The sequence below is a fragment of the Talpa occidentalis genome, unplaced genomic scaffold (assembly GCF_014898055.3).
Source record: "Talpa occidentalis isolate TD23 unplaced genomic scaffold, MPIMG_talOcc4v2.1 talOcc4.3, whole genome shotgun sequence".
Classification (NCBI taxonomy): Eukaryota; Metazoa; Chordata; class Mammalia; order Eulipotyphla; family Talpidae; genus Talpa; species Talpa occidentalis.
This window is the reverse complement of record NW_023603184.1, coordinates 20,342,693-20,368,182: the sequence shown is the minus strand read 5'-3', so window position 1 is coordinate 20,368,182 and position 25,490 is coordinate 20,342,693.

Genomic DNA, 25,490 nt, shown 5'->3' with positions numbered 1-25,490 from the left:
CAGCAGCCACTGCAGCATGAGTATGATGCCTGGCCAGGGAGCTACTCACATGGCTCAGCAGACTTCCAGTCTCACCCGCTGCTCCCCTCAGCAGTGTATTTCAGTAGATCTGCCTATTCTGCTCCCAATTCTGGGGAATCTGTTCACCACACTTGTGGCTTACACCCCAGTTCTTGTATGCAAAAGTAAATAAAATAAATCTTAAAAAAAAAGCTACAGGAATTGTTAAAAGGAATAAGAGAAGGAAGAGATTCTATTGATCATATATTTGAAGACAAACAAATGCTAAAAATGGTCATATCACCTAAAGTAATTGATGGTCTGAAAGCAATGCTTATCAAAATCCCAATGGTATTTTTCAAAGAAATAGAACAAACAAATCTAAAATTTGTATTGAACAAAGCTAAAGAATAGCCATAGAAATATGAAGGTAGGGCCTCCCCGGTGGCGCAGCGGTTGAGTGCTGGGTTGCGAAGCTGCCCACAGCCTCTGCAGCGCCGGTTTGATTCCCGGCTGCTCCCAGGCCACCGGAGGAGGGTCCCGCATGGCGCGCAGACCTCTCCTGCCGCCTGCTGCTCCCCTCAGCAGTCCTTCTACTTCGGTCCTTCTGCCTGCTCTGCTCCCCACTCTGGCTCTGGTGAACTCTCTCACCCTCCCACGCTTCTGACTGTACCCAGTGCTTGTATAAATAAATAAAAATAAATCTTAAAAAAAAAGAAATATGAAGGTATATTTCCCCTGATTTTTGAATGATATTACAAAGCAATAGTAATCAAATCATCATGTTATTGCAAAAAAAAAAAAAACAAAAAAACAGAAACACAGCCCAATCTTGATTTTTATTTTAAAATATTGGTTGAGCTTATCTTGTTGAAAACAGAAGCTCAAGGGCATGAGAGAGAGAGACTTAAGAAGGTACTGGGACTAGGGTTCTATACAGGTTTTAGGGCTGGGGTTTGCACAAAAAGGAATTAAACTTTACTAACTGAGAAACCAAGGAAAGTGGTTTTGGCTACTTTCCTTTATTGTCACTGTTTGTGAGCTCCAATAAGCTGCAGTTCAGGGCTCATCATTATCTCCAAGGAAACATTTCATGGAGTCTGTGTGGCCACAGTTTCAGTTGAATTGTTCTGGTCAAGGTCATGATTGTTTCTTCTGAATCTAAACTCCATTTTACCCATAGCAGTCAACAAACAAACAAACAATCAGCCATGGAATAATGATGGAAGAAGCTGTAGGGTGTAGGGTCAGGATATTTTTAACCTCTTGTTTATCAACCCATGGAAACAGAAAAATTCTTGCAAGGATAAAAATTACTGTCCTTTATTTCTGTTCTGTCCCAGTCTGGGGACCCTTCCTTTCTCAACTAAATATGGAGACCTACATATTGAGCCATTGGTTTTCTAAACTAAAAATGTGCTCCTTCAAAATTCTAAGCCTAGGCTTGTTTGCTTGTTTTTCTGACAACCAAAATTAAGGTCTATCTGAGATGGGCCACTTTATTTTGTGAATTGTCTAGCAGTTGCAGATTGTTGAATATGGTAAGGGAAAATATGGACACCAGTTCAAGTTAGTCATGGGCAATATATTCTGATGGTGACTGTTAAGAGATAGTATACTCAAGCAAAAAGAGAAAGGCGGGAGGTACAAATAACTGAGGAAAGCGTCAATAGTTTGAGGCATATAGAAAAGCAAGGAAAATGGATATGGTAAAAGAAGTAAGTTAGAGACCTTGAAATTTGTTCAAAAACTTTGTGTGTCAGTTGCAATATGCATCATGCCAGGGTCAAAAATCTGCAGGGTATATATAGCTACTTTGAGATGTGTAAGGAACATAAATTATGTATGTCTTGATGAAGGGCAAAAGAGAGGAGAAGTAGAATGAAAGCTGTTCTTTAAATTACTGGGCATTGCATAAATTGTAGAATGGTAACAAAATGTTATGTGAAGAGTAAAAAAAAAATATGTGGGAGTTTTGCATTCCAAGTCCAGCAAGAAATATAAAATCATCCCAAAGTGACCTATTAAAAGAAAGTAGGTGAATAGGGCTAGTTGGACATGATATTTGAAACGTATTTCAGACCATTTAGAATGATCTAATAGACAAGTATATCTTTTTTAATTTTGTTCTTTCTTTTCTCTAAGTGTTTTGCAAATAATACCTTTTTACAAGAGGAGAAGTTTCTGAGAAATAAACCAAACTAATTAAACTAAACCACATGACACCATCCTTACATATTTCTAATTTTTTATTCAAAGTTAAATTTCTGGAAACAATATATTATTCTTAATCTGTGTCTATGTCTGTGTGGTTTCCATCCGAGCCACTGCACAAAGAGCTTCTTCCACATTATAGATGTTTGCATCAATAAAAGCCTACCCAGGGGTCTCCAGCCTTTCTATTCTATTTTGATTTAGTAGTCTAGTCTATCTAATATTCAACTCTCATTTTTCAAAAACAAATTATTCTGTTTTTCTCCCTCTAAGCTATTAAAAGACAATATATAAACTGACCATTTATTTATAGCCATTACATTGTAAGGAATGCAACTTCTCTTTAGTTTGATAAAAATAAAAGTGCTAGAATTTTCAAAAAGACTGTATTTATGTAGTATGTAAGCAGAAATTACAAATTTAACTTAGCAAATCATTAAAACACTCAGTTGAGTTCAAAATATTATTTCCCAGTATACATTTCCAGTCTTACTTAGTAACAAGAAAATGGATGTCATGAATAACTTTTTTATTCCCTGACCTTCAACACACTTAGATGTGATTTTGTTACTGTATCCTACAAGATATAATTGGCATGTATAAATTGCAGGGCATCTCCTTAAACAGTAAGGACATTTCATTCGTTTGCCTTTTATTCCTTTACCTTGGCTGAATTGTGAGTATGATATTAGAGGAAGATCAAATAGTAAATTTAGGAACAGAGGCCATGCATACTAGGTTAATAAGATAGAAGGAATCTAGGTCCTTGACAATGCAGAGTGTTATGCCAATCTTTGACACTCTGCCAAAAGCGTACATGAGAGAGAAACAAATCCCCATCTAAGTCATAGTTATTTTTGTCACTCATAAACATATATATGTACATGTATATATAAACATATACATGCAAGTATGTATGTGTATATGTATATAGTATGATTGGACCAGGTTTTTTTTGGACAGAACTCAAAGATAAAACAGTACTATTAATTGCTATTCTCTTCTATATTTTATATAAGATATTGCTTTCTACAAATTAGATGACTCCTTAAAATATTCTTTTGAATATCACCAGAGATTTAATAACCATTTGCATTTGGAAAATGAAAGATCAATCACCAGCATCCAACTTACTGTCATGAATTCCAGCCTTAGGGATATGTGTATTATTGATTGCAGACACAGTTTTTGAGCTTATTAATAAAAAAATAAACCCATGTTTTAGTAAAATCTTATCAAACTGACATACAGAATCAAATATTATCAAATTTGGGGGCAGAAGATGGGATTTGTATCCCTACTGCCCAATCAAGAACAGATTCCTCGCAATGATATTAAATAGTTTTTTGTCACTTATTCTGACTGAAATTAGAATGGTAATTTTACTCACAAACTGATTTTTTTCCTGTTCATTAATTGATATCCCAGGATTAGTCACAGAATCAGAAAGACATGTGATACTTTTATTTGCAGGGACATACTTCTTATTTAAGAACAGAACCTATGAAGCTTAGTAAAAGATTGATGTTTTTGTTCCTCTTGTCATGATAGCAATGACATATTTGGTCCTTGAGAAAATTGAAATTCTATTGTGTCTTCTCACATTGAAATCAAAGAAGTGGAAAGATAACCTTATTCATGGATTATAAGAATTAATATTGCTAAATTGGCCATCCTACACAAAGCAATATATAGATTCAATGTAATCCTTATTAAAGATTCAAAGGTATTCTTCAAAGGAAAAAACAAATATTACTGAAAATCATATGGAACCACAAAAATCTCTGAGTAGCCAAAGCAACCCTGACAAAGAGGAAGAGTGGAGGTATCATATAGCAGGACTTGAAACTGACTACAGCAATTTAAAAATCAAAACAGTATGGTACTGGAACAAAAACAGACACAAAGCCCAATAGAATAGAATTGAGAGTTCAGAAATAGATCCACAATTAAAAGTTAATTTGTGACAAAGAACCAAGAGTATACTGAAAAGGAAATTCTTTTTTTTTTTTTTTAAAGATTTATTTATTTATTTGTACAAGAAACCGGGTACAGGCCAGATGCGCAGGAGGGTGAGAAGATTCACCAGAGACAGAGCTGGGAACAGAACAGACAGACTGACTGAAGAAATACACTGCTGAGGGGAGCAGCGGGCGAGACAGGAGAGGTCTGCTGCGCCATGTGGGACTTGCCAGGAGGCTGGGGTCGAACTGGTGCTGCAGAGACAGCTGCACAGTGCTGTTCTCAACCGCCTGTGCCACCAGGGAAGGCCCAGGAAATTCTTTTCAATAAGTTATACTGGGAAAACTGGATAGCCACATGAAAATGAATGAAACTATACCACTATCTCACGTCGTAAACAAAAACTAACTCCAAATGGATTAAAGACATGGATAAAAGACCTGAAACCATAAAATTCATAGAAGGAAATATAGACAAACAACTCCAAAACATAGGCTTTAGGAATGTCTTGGTACATTCAACAAATGAGATAAGCAACTGCAAGAGAAGCAAAACAATTGGGTCTATATCAATTATTTTCTTAATAAACCACTTCAGTCATCTATTGTTTCTTACCAAACTAACTCCCCAAAATGAATTAAAATAACAGTGATTTTCTTATGCACTGAGCTCAATTGGTGGTTCTTTGGCTCCATGTCACTAAGCTGTAGTAAGTCATCACTTGACAGCATCAGCTAATGGAGGGAGACTATAAAGCTAAGAAAGCCTCACCATATGTCTGCCTATAAATGCTTACTTTCATTTTGGGCATCTCCATTCTTCTCTACATGGATTCTGTTCATTTCTATATATTTTGAATTCTGAAAGCATTAATACAAAGTTCTAAGTCTTTTAATGACTGGAGACAGAACTATCATTACTGGCCACGTTGTATTTGCCAAAGGAAATCAAAAGATCAGACTATATTAAAGGGTAAGGAAAATATACATTATCTCTTATAAGAAGATATGCATAAAGGAAGAGGAAGAATTGTTAGTAAGCATCTAAAAGGCAATCCTCCAGTCTACCATCTGATCATTCATATGTTGCTCAATTACAAAATTCATTCTCTTGCAAGGAAACCTTATACCTTTATCATATCAGGCTCAAATCTGGAATTTTATGGCCTGATCTAATCACGCACAAGGACATAGATGTTTCTGCTATTAATACAGAGACTTTCTGCAGCCTCTGTAGCATGAGTTAGATCCTCGGCCAGGGAGCTATCCACATGGCACAGCAGATCTCTCCTGTTTTGCCCGCTGCTCCCCTCAGCAGTGTATTTCAGTCATTCTGCCTGTTCTGTTCCCCATTCTCTCTCTGGTAGGTCCTCTCACCCCCTGCACCTCTGGCCTGTACCTCAGTTCTTGTATGCATGGATAAATAAGTCTTTAAAAAAAATGAAGAGACGTGTGAAAGACTAAACAGACAAGTTAGTTATCACAAATTAAAATAATACATAATGCTGACCGAGGAACCAGAAATCACCATAGAGACTCCACTTGAAAACTTGCTGTAGATGGAGCATATTAATCCTGTTCTAAGGCAATTCTGAAATCTAACCAATATAGGATTCCAGCTCTGCTGACTCCAGAGACAGGAAGTGTTCCCTGATTAGAGTCTGTGGGGAAGCTGGGTTCTAACCTATTACTCTCCACAGTTCCTTTTTCTCACCTTTGAATTGGAACCTCACCTATGAGTTACCCTCCTTTTCCAGAAGAAATGGTCTGTGTTTTCAGTTTAGTATTTTTCTTGCTCTGCTTTTTACCTATGAAAAATTGGGGTCCCAAAAGCAGAACTGTCTTTGTTCATTTTAGCTCAGTGGAATTTTTCCCTGAAAATTTATATGGACATCCTATTAATAATTATAATTTGTCCATTAGAAGAAAATTCTTTGAGCCATCTACAAGTCTGTCTGAGGCATTCATTTTTCTAATCTGTGCTATGAGATTTATAGAACGTCTTTAACCTAGATGATAACATCTAAGCTAATAACTAATTTTTTCATAAAAATCTTTCAGTCATATTTTACTGCCAGTGCCCAGGATTTGTTTTTCATCTTACAGGCATTTTTTTTTTTTCCCAAACTGGACTGCTGAGGTTGTCTTGATATGTTTTTTCCCCTGATTTCTGATAGCAGGATAATAGTTCTTTGTATGTTTCTAAAAGAAGCTAATTGGCACATTAACCATTTGCCTGTATGTCTCCTTTGCTATACCCAATTTTTTTTTTAAACTTTTTTTTTTTTATAGAGGCATGTTTTTATTTATTTATTTATTTGTTTGTTTGTTTGTTCGTTTGTTTCGTTTATACATGCACTGGGTACAGTCAGAAGCACGGGAGGGTGAGAGAATTCACCAGAGCCAGAGCAGGGAGCAGAGCAGGCAGAAGGACCGAAGTACACTGCTGAGGGGAGCAGCGGGCGGCAGGAGAGGTCTGCACGCCATGTGGGACCCTCCTCTGGTGGCCGGGGAGCAGCCAGGGATCGAACCGGCGCTGCAGAGGCTGCGGGCAGCTTCGCAACCCAGCGCTCAACCACTGCGCCACCGGGGAGGCCCGCTATACCCAATTTTAATGGTACATTTGTAACTTCCAAGTCACCATAATAATCTCACTTATTGATATGATATTAATAATCAGGATATTAGTTTCATGATTAGTGTTACTGAGAAGCCTAAATGATATATAGTAACTGTATACCCCAGTATCTGACACATGTCAAGCCCTTAATTGTTTATACCTATTTTAATCACTGACTCTTAAAAATCTATTGCTATATCCTGACTTTCAAGGCTACTCCAAGCAAGTTCAAAAATTACTGTCTAATTGCACCTTTTTTTTTCCTCCTTTACAGTAATCCTTTTTTTTTTATCATCTAACTGGTATACTCACTAAACAACAAATTAACTGTGACTTTCACATATAGGTTTTCTCATCTGTAATTTCCTATTTTCTTCTCAGTTAACCTAGCTACACCCCATCTTCCTCTCTGGTCTGAAGCCCTCTAAAACCTTTCCAGCATAAATCAAGATTCCTCTCTTCTGAATTTTATTTTCATTTATTTTCTGTAATCACATAATACCTGTTGAGGTAGTAGTCTGGTTACTTTACATTTCAAATTAATAATGTTCTACTTTATAAAAGAAATAATAAAGCTTATACTACATCTCATAAGTACTGTCATGATTCAGATTCTGTCTTAAAAATGAATCATAAATGTCAAAGGAAATAATAAACCAGAACTGTTTAAGTAAATATAGAAAACCCTAAAGCAGCTTATTTCAATATTTAAGATAAAATGATGAAACAATTACATGTGTTGAATGCCAACATATTTTTATTGCGGTATTTGTCTTCATGATAACCCAAAGAATTAAGTGAAATTATTATGACAATTTTAAAAGAAGGAAATCAAGGGGTACAGTGTGTGTCCAATATTCAACTATGTTCTGAGATTCCAGTCTACCAAAATAAAATTACATAGTCTCTACTGTTTTCCCATTTTATATGTCAATTGAGATATACATGTAATTTGTGGAAGGGCAATTAACTAAAGCGATTAAGGTCCAAGTCTAAGTTTAAGTAGTTTGATGCCACAACCTTAATTTACAACCAATATGTTCAATCACTTTTAGCCCATCAGTGCTGCAACTCTTTCACTGAGCCACATCTATACTCAAAAATTGCCATTATCCATATGCACACTTTCTTTTTTTTTTTTTTTTTTTTTAAGTTTTTTTTTTTTTTTTTTTTTTTTTTTGTTTTTTTTTTTTTTTTTTTTTTATAGAGGCATGCTTTATTTATTTGTTTGCTGGTTTGTTTGTTTGTTTTGTTTATACATGCACTGGGCACAGTCAGAAGCGCGGGAGGGTGAGAGAATTCACCAGAGCCAGAGCGGGGAGCAGACCAGGCAGAAGGACCGAAGTACACTGCTGAGGGGAGCAGCGGGCGGCAGGAGAGGTCCGCGCGCCATGTGGGACCCTCCTCTGGTGACCGGGGAGCAGCCGGGGATCGAACCGGCGCCGCAGAGGCCGCGGGCAGCTTCGCAACCCAGCGCTCAACCGCTGCGCCACCGGGGAGGCCCACCATATGCACACTTTCTTTTCTTTTTCCTGTTGCACAAAGTTTTCCAACTTTTATATCAGTCCAATTCCTCTATGTGTGCTAGAGTGACATACACTTGCCATTCTCTCTCATTTTCAGAAATTCTCAGCCAACATTTGCCATAAATTAGTTCTCAAATGATTTCCAACATCGTCCCTATGGCAAAGGAAGAAATAAAAACTGAAAATGTATATGAGAAATACATGTCTTCAGTTTTTTTTTTCTTTCATTAGTCATGAGTGTGATTTTTGAAAGCTATTTAAAAATGCATTTTTATATAGCAACATGAAACTGTATTTAATTTTGAACATGTAAACTGTGATTTACCCTATATGTTAGATGTGATTGATTCATACTGCAAAGACTGTTACAACCACAAATAAGCTTGTGGGTTTCATATACTTATAGTTAATTATACTTGCTAGTTTCTGAGTTATTCCTGACACCTCTTTGATACATAATTTTTGGATTGAGAAAGTATTATACAGTTTTAATTTTTTTTTCTGTGAATGAGAAAAGAGTGGCATTATTGCTTATAAACTAGAAACATCTGCTCTATTGCAGGGCTGGGGATGCACCAGCAGGAATAGATGGTATCATGTATTTGCTCAGAATTCAATTATTAGATTTATTATAGTCAAAAGCTTATAAATAGTTGGCTTTTCTTAGGTAACTTAGGTTTGCAAGGAGAAAAGTCATAAAACAGGCAGAAAGCAGTCTCAGAGCACTACACACCATTCTTAGTCCTTTCTCTGTGCCAGGAGAGTTCTTGTTAAACACGAAAATGAGAGAATGGCCTGTATCAAAAAGACCAGAAACCACAGTAGAATACTACTCAGCTATAAAAAGTGATGAGCTCTTCTTTGTGTTGTTGTTGTTGTTGAAACAACATGGATGAAACTGGGGGTATTTATGCAACAAAATAGAGCAGATGGTGAATGACACTCACAAGTGGAATATAATGAAACAGAAAGGGACAAACACAAAACTTTGGAATCTGACTACAAAATGTTGATACTAGAAAAGGAAAGGTGTGATCAAAGAGGCAGTGGGCCCAATGGACTATAGTGGAGGACAATGTGTGCTTAGGTGGAGTGGTGGATAAGTTATAGTAGTTTACATCTGAAGAGTTGCCACATCTTTATACAGATTATTTCATCTGTATACATCTGAATCATATACCATATTGTAAGCCAATGTACCTCAAAAAATCTTTATGTAAAAATAAAATTCATCCAGGTGACTGAGGTTTTAGAAACATCGCTCTAGCTCTTAAACTCTGAGTATGAAATTTAGTGTGATGGAAATACATTGCTTTAGCCAATTTCCTAGAATTACTGATTTCCAGAGGACATCATAACCATTAATCACTGCCCAGTTCTAGGTCACTATATCAAGATCCTCATCTAGGCTCCAGAGTCTTTCTTTGTACATCTAGATATGCTGGCCCAAATATCTAGGTGTGTTGTCCCAAATAGTATAATCTTTTTTTAAAATAAACACCCATTTTGCTCTCTACTCACTTAACAAATAGACAGACTTATGAAGAAACATAATTTTCCTTTGCTACAATTGAAACCTTTTCTGAATTTAAATGATTAAATTTTAGTTAAATTAAGGTAGTTGGGTCATATAGTATTGTAAGCTCCCCTCTAAACATAAAATCTATATTTTTACTAAAAGCACTGCCAAATATATATGAAAAAAAAAAAAAAAAAAAACAGGATAGTCACACATAAACATTTCTAAGAATGTGCTGGGAAGTAGAGCATTGAAAATTATATTGGGGTATAGCTGTTATAACAAAAATAACAAAAACATGTATTCATCAAAACATATGTCTTTAACTTAGTAACAGAACAAACAGATGAAACACACTTGATAAATAGGCAATCGAGTCATCTGCAAGAGTCAACTAATTAAATGATATTTATTTTGAACAATGTGATTCCAAATGAATGTTATATAAAGATTGGGTAGAAATCACTTTTCCCATATGGCATTTGTGAAGATATGAACAGATGTAGTCTAGTACTTTGATTGGTAAGGGACCAAATGGAGCCATTGTTTGTGATCTTAGCAGTTGCTCAGTGGTTAGTAGCAAAGAGTTAATCCAATCACTCTTGTAGCTGATTTATGAATGGAAACTTTGTGATAAGTAGATGGTGAGTCCTAAGAGCAAATCAGATTTAGATTGGCGAACTATGTACATAAATTAAGCATAATGAGATTCTGGGAACTCCTTATTCACTGGCACCAACTGTGAAGATGATTAGATGATTTATCTAGGCAGTATTATAACTTTGATTATTTCATCTAAAATAAATCATTACAAAAGTGATTATTCCTGAATGTGATATTTAAAATAATCTATAAGGAAAAAGTTGTACATAGAGATGAAATACCTTTGTGAGGATGTTTATATATGTTATATACATATAGTATCATTAAAAAAACCCCAAAATGTCTTCAAATCTAGAATATTAATTGACTTTCAAATAGAGATCTAAATGTGAAGTAGAAGGTTAATATATTCAGTGTCTGGACACGTGCAAGTCATTTGGGTTAATAATCTCTTCCCGGGCCTCCCCGGTGGCGCAGCGGTTGAGCGCTGGGTTGCGAAGCTGCCCGCGGCCTCTGCGGCACCAGTTCGATCCCCGGCTGCTCCCCGGCCACCGGAGGAGGGTCCCACATAGGGCGCAGACCTCTCCTGCCGCCCGCTGCTCCCTTCAGCAGTGTACTTCGGTCCTTCTGCCTGCTCTGCACCCCACTCTGGCTCTGGTGAATTCTCTCACCCTCCCGCACTTCTGACTGTACCCAGTGCATGTTAAACAAAAAAACAAAAAAACAAACAAATAAATAATTAAAAAAACATGCCTCTATAAAAAAAAAAAAATAATCTCTTCCCTAAAATTGTTATACTTAGAAATTTTCCAGTAATTCCAAATATTAATGGAAATATTTTGAATTCATCTGGATTGAGACAATTGAGTATATTCCATTCTGAGCAGCAGTGGAATGAGTATCAGTGACTATATTTGATATGTTAGATATAAAGGTCCAGTGTACCTTTTAGATTCTAGTTTTAAGAATGATTTCTATCATTTCTTCACAAAAACTGGAAAATAAATCTGCCTTTTTATTCATGTGTTGGTGCTTAATATATTAGCAGTGAAAAAAATGTTGAAAGGTACTGTAAAATATTTACTCTAAGTCATTTGCCTTTTATGCTCAGTGGTTAGTAGCAATTCTGAATGGTTATTTAAATTCTGAATTTAGTTTAACATTTCTTGTGAAGGGGGTTTTCTTTCTCACTTTGAAGGAATTTGGTGATAACTTTAATTAACCAATTCCACTGTATGATTAGTAATGCCTTCTAAATATTAGACAGTAGTGCAGTCGGTGAGATTACAAAGATATAATCTAAATCAATGAACCCAAATTAATAATTCAAGAAGGAAATTTATAAATCCCATTGAAACTGGCATAATACTGTCAAGCTTTTAATTTGCCAAGGTGGAATATTAAAAGAAATAGTGCTAATATTACTTTTATCCTCTCTATTGTTCCATGAAAGAAATGTAATTTTCTTATTAAAAAGTTAAGTAGGAAATAAATTCAGATGAAAAGAAAATACCCTAAGTGGAATAAATTATTTTATAAAGATATTCTATCCTCTTTTATTACTACGATGTTGTTCTTTTCATTGTACAATTCTGTGGTTGTGAGCTGGCAATTAATATAACTGTATTTAAACACAGTAACTTAGAAATATATAAATCCCCTAAAATATGTCTATCATCGGTATCTCCACTATTTGAATGTTATAACTAGAGGACTTTAATGACAGAAATCATTGTGAGAAACCACAGAAGAACCATCAAAAATATCAGTTGGATTTAAATCCACACTTACAAAATGAGAGTCCTTTCCTCCGAGTATATTTGTTCTAATTATGTGTATACTCAGGAAGTCTTAAGGCAGGATTGAGTTACCAGTGAATTGAGATCAGAAGCAACAATTCAAACTATTCTAGAATATGCTGGGCAGACACACTGACAATGTGGAGAAGTGGTAAGTGAAAAAGAGGGAAAGTATAATGAAAAGAGATGTTTTTAAGTATGACAAAAAGGAAGGGTTTTTGTTTTTTATTTTTTAAAAGATTTATTTATACAAGAACTGGGGTACAGGCCAGAGGCAGAGGAGGGTGAGAGAATTCACCAGAGACAAAGCGGAGAGCAGAACAGGCAAAAGGACCAAAAACACTGCTGAGGGGAGCAGTGGGTGAGACAGGCAAGGTCTGCTGTGCCATGTGGGTATCTCCCTGGCTGGCCAGGAATCGAACCAGTGCTGCAGAGACTGTGGACAGCTTCATAGCACTGAGCTCAACATGCCATGCCACTGGAAGTGTTTTTAAATATGACAGAAATGTTTAAGAAATCTAGCTGTTTGTAGTTGATGTTGAAACAGAATAGCAGGTATTATAATCACTTTTGAATGAATTACATAGTTATACAATAATTAGTACTTTTTAAAATACTCCTGTATAAAGAGCATTTTGTCTTTAAAGAAAGTTTTACAGAATGAGCTAAGTCATCCTTACTCCCAAAACAAAACATAGAAAAAAAGTTTACGCCTTCCCTTCCTTTCTTGTTTCTCTATATTTTACTATATTTCAGAATATGGTTTGATTTGGAAATATTGAGAAACTACAGGTTCCCACTCAGATTCCCACACCAGTTTCTTTTATTATGAATACCTTACATTTGTCTGGTACTTTTGTCACAATTAATGAAAAAAATATTGATACCCTATAGCTAATTGGAGTCCATATATTACTCAGAATTTTATATTTAACTAATGTTTCTTCTTTGTTCTAAGATCTCATTCAGCAAACCTTATCTCCTAAGGTACCTTTTGTCTCTGATAGTTTCTCAAATTTGCAATTTTATTATGACCTCGATATTTTGAAAGGAGTAATGTTTCATTGATTTGAAAAAAAAATATTTAACTGATTTGAAAAAAAAAATTCTTTAACTAGGATTTAATAATTGAATTTAAATGATGGACACAAGTCCTATAAAATGATTAAATTATACTCTTTATATTTCACTTAAGAAGTCATTCATATGGGACCTCCCTGGTGGCACAGTGGGTTGAGCACCTCTCTGTGAAGCTGTCTGCAGCCTGGTTTCTGTTTCTGGCCAGCCAGGAGATACCCACATGGTAAGGCAGACCTCTCCTGTCTTGCCCCCAACTCCTCTAAGAGTGACCTTGGTCTGTCTGCCTGTTCTGCTCCCTGCTCTGTCTCTGGTGAATTCTCTCACCCTCCTACACCTCTGACTGTACCCCAATTCTTGTATAAATAAATCTTTAAAAAAATGAAGAGTGCATAAATGTTCCATTTCAAAAAAAAAGAAATCATTCATAAATACTAGCATACAGAATAGTTAAGTAAATAATTCTGTTTTTACATTGAGAATAGTTAAGTAAATAATTCTGTTTTTACATTGAGAGTCTCCCAGCTGTCCATGAGTCTGGAGAGCAGATTGAAAGAGCAGGCACATGATACAAATCAAGTTTCCAGCAGTAACATGCTGACTTTGGCAGCTGAAATTTAATAATGGTCCTGTAAACCAGGAATTATCCCCAAGATAAATTGAAGGTAAAAAGGCAGATATCCGGAGCCCAGCATCTGGTTTGATTGAATCACTTTAGATTTATATCTCTTGAACCAGTTTTTATTTTTTTTTTCTTTGACAGAATAGCAGAGCTGATCCTGTAATAGAAGTATAAATAATCCAGGTCCATATTTCCTTTCTAACATCAGCATCCTATCACACAGGCATGATGTTGCCTCATTGTCTTCTGAACCATTGTATCCTGTGATCATGTTCATTCACTGTACATATTTAGAAAAGGAGGGGACCTGTTTGTAGAAGGGAAAAATGTCTACTGGATTGTAGGACACTATAATTTCTACATATTCAGGCTAGCATAAAATTATTTCATCCAGAAGAAATATAGCTATGATTTTCTTCTATGATTCCCAGATTTCCTTATCAAGCTACTGATAAAATGGAAATGCAAATGAGTAACAACAGACATTTCATTGGGGAACTGTACTACTCAGTATTAGAACATGCAATGTTGATCTAGGTCAAATATTTTCACATTTATAATTAGGGTTGTTCTCAGCATGGGCAATGATAAAAGAATGATGGTTCCTTTTGACTACTGACAATGTTTTTAAATGTCAGGGTCATCATTTAGGATATATATTTAATTCACACTTTCCACAATGGAATTACAAGAGTAATTTCAAAATGGTGGGCAAACACTTTTCAATCTAAAAGCAGTTAAGCACATAAGCCTAAGTGAACTTGCCATTTTGTCTGAACATATAGTTAGCAAATGAATATTCACATGAATCTACTGCTGGAGAGTGTGAGCACAGTTTCCAAAATCAAAGTTTCTGTTCTTACTATAAGGGTAACTAGTATATCATAGCTTGAAACTAGAATTTTAGAACCTAAATCAACCTGAATGGTCTACTTAATGTTGTAATTAAAAAAAAAATACTATTTAGCGAACAAAAACAAAATGTGTATCTACTGAAGAAATAGGAAAAAGGAATTATGTCTCCTTTTATAATGCAGCCTTAAATTTCAAGGTGTACTATGCGACAGGGTTATAAACATTTTGGACACAATATATGATTGTATCACTCTACTTAATATTGAATCAATATACTTAATGTTGAGTCAATACATCCCAAAATATCCCCAAGTAATAACATATCAAAAAGATTAATGGGCTTTTCTATTAAGTGGAAATGTCTTCTATTTATAGTTAACTGAGACCTAGCAACAAAGGTATAATCATGTAAGAGTGTGTATTTATTTCTCTGACATGGCCATAATTTTTTTCATTAACTATTTTTGATATGACTATAGCTATCAATTTGTTATTGAGATGTAATTGACCTATAATATTATGTGTATGTTTTCTCCCTTAAAATTTAGGACCTGTGATCTTTGAAGTATATATGCAAAAATCACTGACATGCACATTCATTTGAAATTGGAATTACCTTGAAAAATAAGGATTTTGTGATTACATCAAGTGGCTAACCTGTAGCTGCTACCAATGAAATAATGTTTTCTGGTTGTGAAATTAGAATTAAAGTCATATCTATTTATGTTGATCTCACAAATGTGGATCTTCAGCAAACACATAACTTCTCAGCATATTTCTATTCTGATAACTTTCTCAGTCTCCTATTACATTTGTTTATTGCCTTCTCTTTTTGACACTCAATTTCTTGCCAAAGTAGAAATTGAAAACTAAAATAAGAAAGAGATAGCAAAAGGTGGGCTGTGATACAAGCACAGATCCATTCAGTATTTTAGATTGGACTGGTTGCCATTCTATGCTATGCTAGGAGGACCAGCTTTTTGGAAAGCAATAAATGTGTTTATGTGTTTACTACATTGCCAAGAATGTATGGCTGGGCTCTTCTTTTGCTAACTACAAACTTTACCCATGTGCAGTCTGAAAATACTTTATCATTGTGAGTGTGAAAATGCAAAGGATTGATGGTACTAGTTTAGCTTTCTGTTTTTACTGTTAAAGAAAAAAAGCAAAAAAGCAAGGGTAGCAAAAAGAACTATCAGAGTATTTTTGCTTAAATGAGAGTTATTCACCCTTCTCCTCAACCCCGCATCCCAACACCTAAACTAAATATAATTCAGTTTATATTTAATATCAAAATTTCTCTATATGGAAAGTGCCTTCATTTTCTTTACTATGTAATTAAACAAATGAAGAGCTGATTTTCAAAAGACATCTGTGAATTTTTTGATGTCAGCCTAAGAGTTGGTCTCTTCAAAATCCCATAGGTATATTCCTAAACAAATCAGCACATACCTTAGACTATTTTAAAGTCCCATTACAGATCTACATATTATTAATATAATACTGGAAATATTGAATTATGAAGTATGGTAATTAGAGGGTAGTATGCTAGGTGTCTACAATGAGTTATTGTCTATATTCTTCTGTCCCCAGAGATACATAAATAATGTCTATGGGCAAGTTTTATTGATGTACATTTTTCCCTAGGTAGGAAACCCAATTAAAATCATCAATGCCCTTGCCAGTTTGAAGAGGGAAGACAAACACAATACACAAATTTTATCATCTTTTAGTAGTATAGACAGATATATGTATATATGGCAAGATACAGAAAAGTATGGAACTTTAAGCTTGTTGTAATAGAAAAAATAGTCAAACCGTGTCCAAATACTCAGACATAGTCCTCTGATTGTATAAACAGTGCTCTATGATCAGATATGTTTCCCTGCTTCCTCCTTCTTCCTTTTGTCGTTCCTTCACAGGTATTTCCTCTAATCTCTTATATATCTAATCCCTTTTGACATTGACTTCTTAGAGGACTGAGACAGACATACTAAATTATATCTTTAAAAACAGTGGGCAAATGATGATAGTGTTAAGTCTTGTATTCTACCAAAAAAGCTAGATAGCCAGGCAAAGAGGATCATCCATAATAATGTGTAAACATTCTTTTCTATGTGTCTTATCATATTTACTCCTCAAAAAGTGACTACACCATAAAGTAATTTTCAGGTATCGCAGTGTAACCAGAAAATCAATGAATTCTTGTGTAAATCCTACCTTATCCTCTTTCCTCCTTTCCTTAAATTCTTTTTATATATATTTTTTAATTTTACATCATTGTTCATTTTTAGACAATATTTGCTTTGCCCCACCCCCTCAGGTGTAGTCCTCATAGTTTCCTTCCCCAATGCACCCGTGTACCATCGCCTCAGACCTTGTGCTTCTCCCTCCCTCCCTCTAATCTCTCTCCCTCCTCCTCCCCTGCAGGATGTCTGTGATTTATAATTGTCTGGTTTTGCTTTGTTGTGCTTTGTACTGTTATTATTTTTTACACTGATGTCTTATTTGGTTCCCCTATATTCCTGCTATAAGTGAAACCATCCGACATTTTTCTTTTTCCTTCTGGCTTATTTCACTGAGCATAATTCTTTCTAGTTCCATCCACATTGCTGCGAATGGCATTTTCTCTAAAGAGGAAAAGCAGATGGCCAACAGACATATGAAAAAAATGTTTGGCATCCCTTATAATCAGGGAAATGCAAATTAAAACCACATTGAGATACCACCTTACACCAGTAAGAATGGCACATATCAATAAAACATGAAACAACACATCTTGGCGAGGATGTGGTGAAAAGGAACTCTCCTAAATTGCTGGTGGGAGTGCAAACTGGTCCAGCCACTATGAAAAGCTGTCTGGAGGTTCCTCAGTCTACTGAAAATGGAGCTTTCCTTAAATTCTTAATCCGATAATTTCATAAACTCTCTGAGTACTGGCTGCTTGGTCATGTGACTCCTTTCTCCGAATCTTCAAACTTTTTATAATTGCATCCTGCTTCATTCTAGCTTCTGGTATCCATCACCACTTTGACAATGTCCAAAGATTGTATTAGTTTTTTTTTTTAATAAATTTTATTTTTATATTCCCCATACAATTGCAATCCCCTTATTTTGACCCCAATCCCTCACCTCCTCGCCCCCCACCACCCATAGAGTGTCTCTGGTTCATAGTTGTTTGTTGATTTTGATTTTCACTTTCTTATAGTTATTCATTTTCCTGGTCCCTTATATAAGTTGTCTAGATTCCTGCTATGAGTGAGACCATCCGGTATTTTTCTTTTTCTTTCTGGCTTATTTCGCTGAGCATGATCCCTTCCAGCGCCATCCATATTGCTGCAAATTGCATGTGTTTATCTTTTTTGAATGCTGAGTAATATTCCATGGTGTATATGTACCACATCTTCTTGATCCAGTCATCAAAGATTGTAATAGTAACCCACTTACTACTTATATCTTCTTGATTGTTAGTCACCTGTATTCACTTTTATTCTAGTTTCAAAAAATTTAATTCTACATTTTGTTTGGTTTATGACAGTGATACCTTAATTTATATGAATTACATGGTATTAATTTTGCAGTAATTTATTCTTAGACTCATTCAGGGAGAAGTTTTCTTCCTATGTGGTATTAGCTATACTAATGTTTGAATTAAAATGGTAAATAAAGTAATATTCCGGCCCTTAAGGGATTTATAGACTGCAGACACTTGAAGAAATGTTTGCATATTCTTTTTTTTTTTTTCAGTAATTTATTTTTTGACTACGACTCAAAATTCCAATAACCTAGATAGAGATAATTTTCTTAAACCTATTTTTAGGAGTAGGATAATTAATTGTCAGGAAACTTAAGTACTCAAAGCATACCAAAACCCCTCTCATGTAACTTCTTTTATTTTGTTGTATATTTTTTAAGGTTGAATTGATATAAAAGAGCACCATTTCTCAAAGTTCCAATCTGAGCAAGGATCACATCCAAGGGGATGATTCTGTCATACTAATGATATTATCTTACAGCTTGTATTTATTCCATTGGTTGTAAATATTGACCTATTCCGATATATTAGTGATAGACCAGAGACACGCTCCTTCAGTGTGTAGGTGTTAGGAAAAAATAGGGAAAATATTTCCCATGCAGTTCTATTACAATTATCTCTTCATATATTTAGAAGCCATTTCAGACCTGTTTGACTTACTGTTACATTGATGTCAGCTATGGAAACTTGAGACATTATTATAGACAGTTAGTAAGAAAATCAACAAGATGTCAGTTTATTTTTCAAATGCTTCAAGCCTCCTGAAGTGAAATGATGCCAAGTAATTTGTTCCTAATTTTTAGACCCTTGTGCAATTTCATCTAATTTTTGTACATCTGCTTCTGACTAATTTACACTTACCATCAACATGGTCCACCAGTTTTTAATGGGCATGCAGTTTTGTCTATTTATTTCTGAGATGTTTCCTTTTTCCACCAAATAAATTTTAGCCCCAGCAGTATGCATCTTGCAAAAATAAATTTTAAAGGTTTTGGGGCTATTTTCTCATATAACCCCTTATTTATTTTTAAAGATTTATTTATTTATACAAGCACTGGGCACAGTCAGAAGCACGGAAGGGCGAGAGAATTCACCAGAGTCAGAGCAGAGAGCAGAGCAGGCAGACTGACAAAGTACACTGCTGAGGGGATCAGTGGCCTGAAGAAGAGGTCTGCGTGCCATCTGGGACCCTCGCCCAGCGACCGGGGATGGAACCGGCATTGCAGAGGCTGCAGGCAGCTCAGCGCTCAACCACTGTGCCACTGGGGAGGCCTAACCCCTTATTTTTTGAACAGGGGTTGAAGTTGTCAAAACATTCCTCTTTTCCTGCTATCATTTATGCTTCGGAATAATCCTGTGCAGCAGGCAGGGCATGCATTTTGTTCCGATCTCATGAAAGAGGAAAACAAGGTCAAGAGAGGTCAAAAGAGTCCTTAAGTCCTAAGATTCCTCAGTGACAGAGTTTTATTTAGTCTTGACTCCATTTCCTATTTGTTACCTATATTTCTACCTTTTATCTTAGTAGCTGCATCTACAGAGTATCAACTATAGATACGCATCTCTGAAAATGCACCCAGGAAAGATATACCTGCCAAACATAGACTTTTAGAAGTACAGATTTAGTCTTATAAAAAAATTCCATAATTTCCTCCTGATTCAAAACCCATTTTCCATATAAAAATGCAATAGTTTTGTGATTCTCTCTCGCTCTCTCTCTCTTACACACACACAAACTCACTCATGCACATACACACACAGAGAACTCTATTTTAAAAACCTGTTTTCAAGATTTAGAATATATTTTGTCAGTGGGAATAAAGGAAAAGGTAATTTACCTGAACAAAAGATGCTCTTGGTTTCATCATGCCATGTTCAAAACTCACATGAAGCATAGAGGTAGAAGTTATTGCAAAGTCTGTGTTACTTATCTGAATTCATGCCAATCCCACATTCAAGCCAGCATACAAAGATAGAGTTATTCAAAGGACTCTGAGATAATATTATAGTCCAATTACCCAGGTTAAAATTACCAGGGGAGGGAGGGAGGAAAGAGGGAACCGATTACTTGAAAGTAATTAAATAAAATACTACCTGACAGATTCTATTTAGTAGAGTAAATAAAGAACTCTGAAAAACCCAGACCACATTAAGGGAATTTAAAACTCAAAACCAAGAACAGATACTGCAAGTGTATGTTTGAAAGTCTTGTGCTTGTGGCCAATACCTCCACTTTTTTCCCTGTAGCATGACAGGAGAGATCTCTTCTGCAGAGTGTGTTCCAATGTCATGGAAAAAAAAATAATACTGAGTCAAACAGGATCTGATATCTCAATATTATAGAGTTTCCAAGAACTCAGAATGGACATATTGAAAGAGCCCCAAAAGATCTTCAACTCTAGTAACTGTCAGCATGTAAAGATTTCCCAAATAGTATTCAAATGTCCCCTCCTAGCCTTTGTCAATAAATGTCAGTGATTGGGAATCAACTGAACCCCAATGGAACCATTCTCTCCATGCCTTATTCTGTTTTTTGGAAAATCATTATCACTAGCAAAATCCTTATTCCTAGTTAAAAACTTAGTTTTAGATACCCACAGAGAATATTGGTTTGCATCCATAAATGACATAAGCATGTCTTACCCCTGTGGTCATCATTATCTTTTCATTCTCATTCTCCTGGTTCCATCTGCTTTTTTTTATTTTTCCGTCCACTGTCTCTATCTCCATTATTCTTAATCTCAATTTCTCAATTGAAAGGAAGGACAATTTAAATGAGTGGTATTACTGATTTCCATTCCCAAGAATGTTTGTGTTTCCACAGAGAGAAGTCACTTCATTGTTAATTGCCCAGTTAAAAGCAGATAGGACAAATAGGAGAGCAAGTTTGGGTGTTTAAGGAGGTTATCAAGATCGTGTTAATTTCCTCTTGAATTCAGGCCACTTAGGCAATAGTTAACATGCAAACCCACTGATATCTTTTCCATTTTCTTCTCCATTATGCAGTCTCTTTTTATTCATCTCACAACATGCCTATATCCTACCTATTCCATCCTGTATCAATAGTTTGGAAATTTACTGAAGCTACAAATAGATGTAGTCATGAATATAATTGTGATGTGCAATGACTATCTGTGTGTCTATACAGATCTATAGATTTATCTGTCTGTTATTGAGAACTTGTGATGTCGGAGCAAACTGCATTCAATTAGGTGACCACTATTCTACAGTAAAGTCTCTGAGGGTTCAGAAATGTTACATGCTGAAAAAGACAAAAAAAAAGTAAGAAAAAATAATTTACAACTTTAAATACAGTGCTTTCTAAATAACCAATTTAAAGTCTATTATCTATATTTTATATATATGTGTGTGTGTGTATAATTTTCTCCTGAATATTTTGTCAATTCTTGCTATTTTGGAAAAATATAATTGACATTTTAATTAAAATGATGTGCGGTCTACCTTAATTCGTTTTATTATTTGGGAAATGAGACAGTAAAATCTCTAAAACTCATTGGGCATCAGTTTCACTAACTAAATTTGATCAACAGATGCCATTCAATTTTCTTTGAAAGACTCAATGACAGTATATGTGTACATGCATTGAAGCAATAATTTATTAAGTGCAAGACATCCTATTAAGCTTTTTATTTGAAATTCACTTTCTCTACTATCAGTGTTTTGTTTTTTGTTTTTTTTTTTTTTAGTTCTATTTCTCAAGCAATGTTCAGATTATTTTATCAGAACTTAAAAATTATTAGACTTTCACGTGCAAGAAATATATACCTTTTAAATCAGAATATTATATGTTTTATCCTTTTTATAATGTTGAACTCTATCCCAGCCCAATTTTTTCCCTTTTAGTTCTATAGTTGCACTTGTAGGTAGTAGAGAGTAACTCCCTCACTTGCCTTGATTTAAATTGTTTATTTAACTTTTTTAAATTAAAACATTAAAAAGTAAAAAAAGACTTGAACAAGCTTTTCACCAATGTAATCTTTTTTAATGTAAATTGTTTACAGACAAAATCTACTTAAGCACTTTCAAGAAAGAACTAACTCAGTTCACAGTCTATCATATACCTGGCTGTCAAAAAATAAGGTGTTATATCTTTCATGAAATGAGATTAACACTGGAACATTTTGTACAAATAAAGATTTTTGTATATAACTGTTAAAGAGGAGAAATGGATATTGAGAAAAACAACTAAATGTAGTTTTTAACATAATTGCAGACAATGCTGTTTAGAAAAAGAGATCAGAAGGATTACATTTTTCTTATCAACTGCTTATAACATATGTTTCTGGGAAAAACAGATGGACACTTTTCTAATTTTAATGATAGAAGTAGTTTTTTCTATAATCTAGTTTCTTTTGGGGGACCTATCTTAAGCAAACTTGATATGCTGATTTGAAGATAATGAATGCATTAAAATGTGGAAGTCTCAAAATAAACTGGAAAAATACAGAGTTTGAAAACTTTGCAAGTTTGTGGGGATAGTGTGAAGGGGTTGAATTGGTGGCAGAGTATAAGAAATATTTCAAAGAGAAATTAAACTTTCAAGTGAATTTAGAAAGTGAAATATTCCTAGTGTGGAAATTGGGGAAGGAGTAACTGAGGCAAAGGCAATGACAAGAAAAATGCACAGAGATATAAAATAATTTGTAAAGTTTGGATTCGATAGATAGTCCAAGATCAGTGGTGACCTGGCAGGATTCAAAATATAAAATATGTTGGAGAATCTTGAATGCCAGCCCAAACACTCAACACTTGTCTACTCATTACTAGTAATAGCATTCTGAGTCTTAACTGAAATTTAATATGCTAGAACATCTCAAATGAGATATATACCTATAACTGCATCTATACAAAGTTCTGATTCAGGGGTAATCATGTTGAAAGCAGCAAGGACAGATTCTTCTTGAAATCTGTGCAGTGAAAAGGACTTGAAATCCTAAGTTCTTTTCAACTTAGAAAACATAAAGAGTAAATTTCAGATGCTGCTGGTGAAAAACATATTTCTCAGAACAGACTCCTTTGCTAGTTTCAAAAATTTAGCAATGTTTCTCTTCCAGGGCCTCCCTAGAGGCTCAGGGGTTAAAGTCACAGCACTATCTAGCTATCGCCAGCCACCACAGCCAGAGTTTGATAACTGTTCCCCTCAGTAGTGTATTTCAGTAGATCCATGTGTTCTGCTCCCCACTCTGTCTCTGATGAATCTCACCCCCGCACCTCTGACCTACACCCCAGTTCTTGTATGCACAAATAAATTAAAAATAAATATATATAAATAATATATAAGTCATAAATAATATATACATTTATATATATAAATTAAAAATAAACCACATATATATATATATATCTTCCATATCTTTTTTCCTGATGTTTTTATACTGGGAAATAATAGGAAACCCCTCAAACAATCTTAACTCATTTTTTGAAATCAGAAAGGGGGGTATAAAAGGTACTTAAATATTGCACATTTATTTATGATGATACAATGTTAAAACAAATATTGCATTCTAAATATTCTTCTATATTTCCACAGTGACTTCTCTTTCCCAAAGTTTATCTATTCCTCCAAATCTTTGTAGGAACATGCTGCCCATATCCCCCTTCCTTAGTTTCCTTTTTCATCTCATTTTCCTTATAGTATTTTAATAGTTTTCTTTGCAAGATATGAATATGTCCATATCCTCTTCTGCCAAATTCCTTCTATCTACCCAAGGCTTATAGGTTTAAGTTGAGTTTGTTTTTTTTTTTTTTGTCAGGCTCTCCATGAACAATCCCTTGAGCTACCTTTCCAGATGAATCACAATAAATATTAGTCCATACAAGATTTATACCATGTTTAATTCTCCATTTCTTATCTTTGTATCCTAAATCCGTATTTGCATATGAGAAGTTGATTTGCATGGCAAATTCCATACAAGTTACAAAGCAAATTATAACCCAATATTTGTAAGATCCTGACAGTAGGACAGAGTAATGGGTTCCAGAAGTGCTTCTAGAAGGCAGACTTTGGGCTCTAAATCAGCTCTGTTTACCCTGCAGAGTTTAGTAGCAAAGAAACCATTGCATATAAACTGTATGGTAGGCTTTTTTCTGAAGCCAGTGGTTCCTTGTGCTGGTTATGTGCCAAAATTTACATGGATTATGAATACAGAAAAATTATTTCACATTCAAAATTACTAGGTGGGTATTTCACTACAGAAAGCTTGGTTTGGAACTTAAGTAATTATATTTTTCCTCACATTTCATGGGCATTTTCTTTTTCCCAGTGTGGCCACATTGCTCTGACTAGTCAGGATATTTTTTCTTTAAAGATTTTATTTTTATACTAGAGCTGGGGTGCAGGCCAGGGGTTCGGGAGGGTGAGAGGATTCACCAGAGATAGAGCAGGGAGCAGAACAGGCAGAAGGACTGAAGTACACTGCTGAGGGTAGCAGCAGCCAAGACAGCCGCGCATGTAGGTATCTCCATGGCTGGCCAGAATCGAACCCACACTGCAGAGGCTGTGGACAGCTTTACAGCACTGCGCTCAACCCACTGCACCACTGGGGAGGCACAAGACTAGTCAGGATTTAAGTTAAGAAAGATGACGCGATGAACAGTGAAAAAAAAAAATGTTGAAGGTTACTTGCAACTTTTCAAGAATTCAATAACTAAAGAAAATAAATGTAACCTTTGTCAGGAATAAGCTTAATCCAATTCTTACTCCTTAAACATCTAATCTAGCTTAATACCTAATTTACCATCAATTAGTCAGTGTTATTGGATGACTGGAGAAATACTGAGTGATGTGAATGAATGGAATCATATACGAGAGAAAATGAATGAATTGGTAAGTGCACAGATATGCCACCTGTGGATGCATGGATAATACATTGGAGAAATATAATAAGTGGAATATAAAGGCTCAATGGTTGGCAAGATACAGGGTTTATAAATAGAAAACCTAGTAAAGGAAGAGATGGATAAGGATTTAATAAAGATGCTTAACGGAAGAACAGTAAAATTTCTAGGATCTTGCTATGTCTGATCTACTTAACTGCCCAGATTAAACAAAAACAATTGTTTGATTTTTCTCACTTTTGGAACCATTTCAATTTGAAGGACTTTATTCATTAATATTCTGATTGTGCACTCCAGATCATGA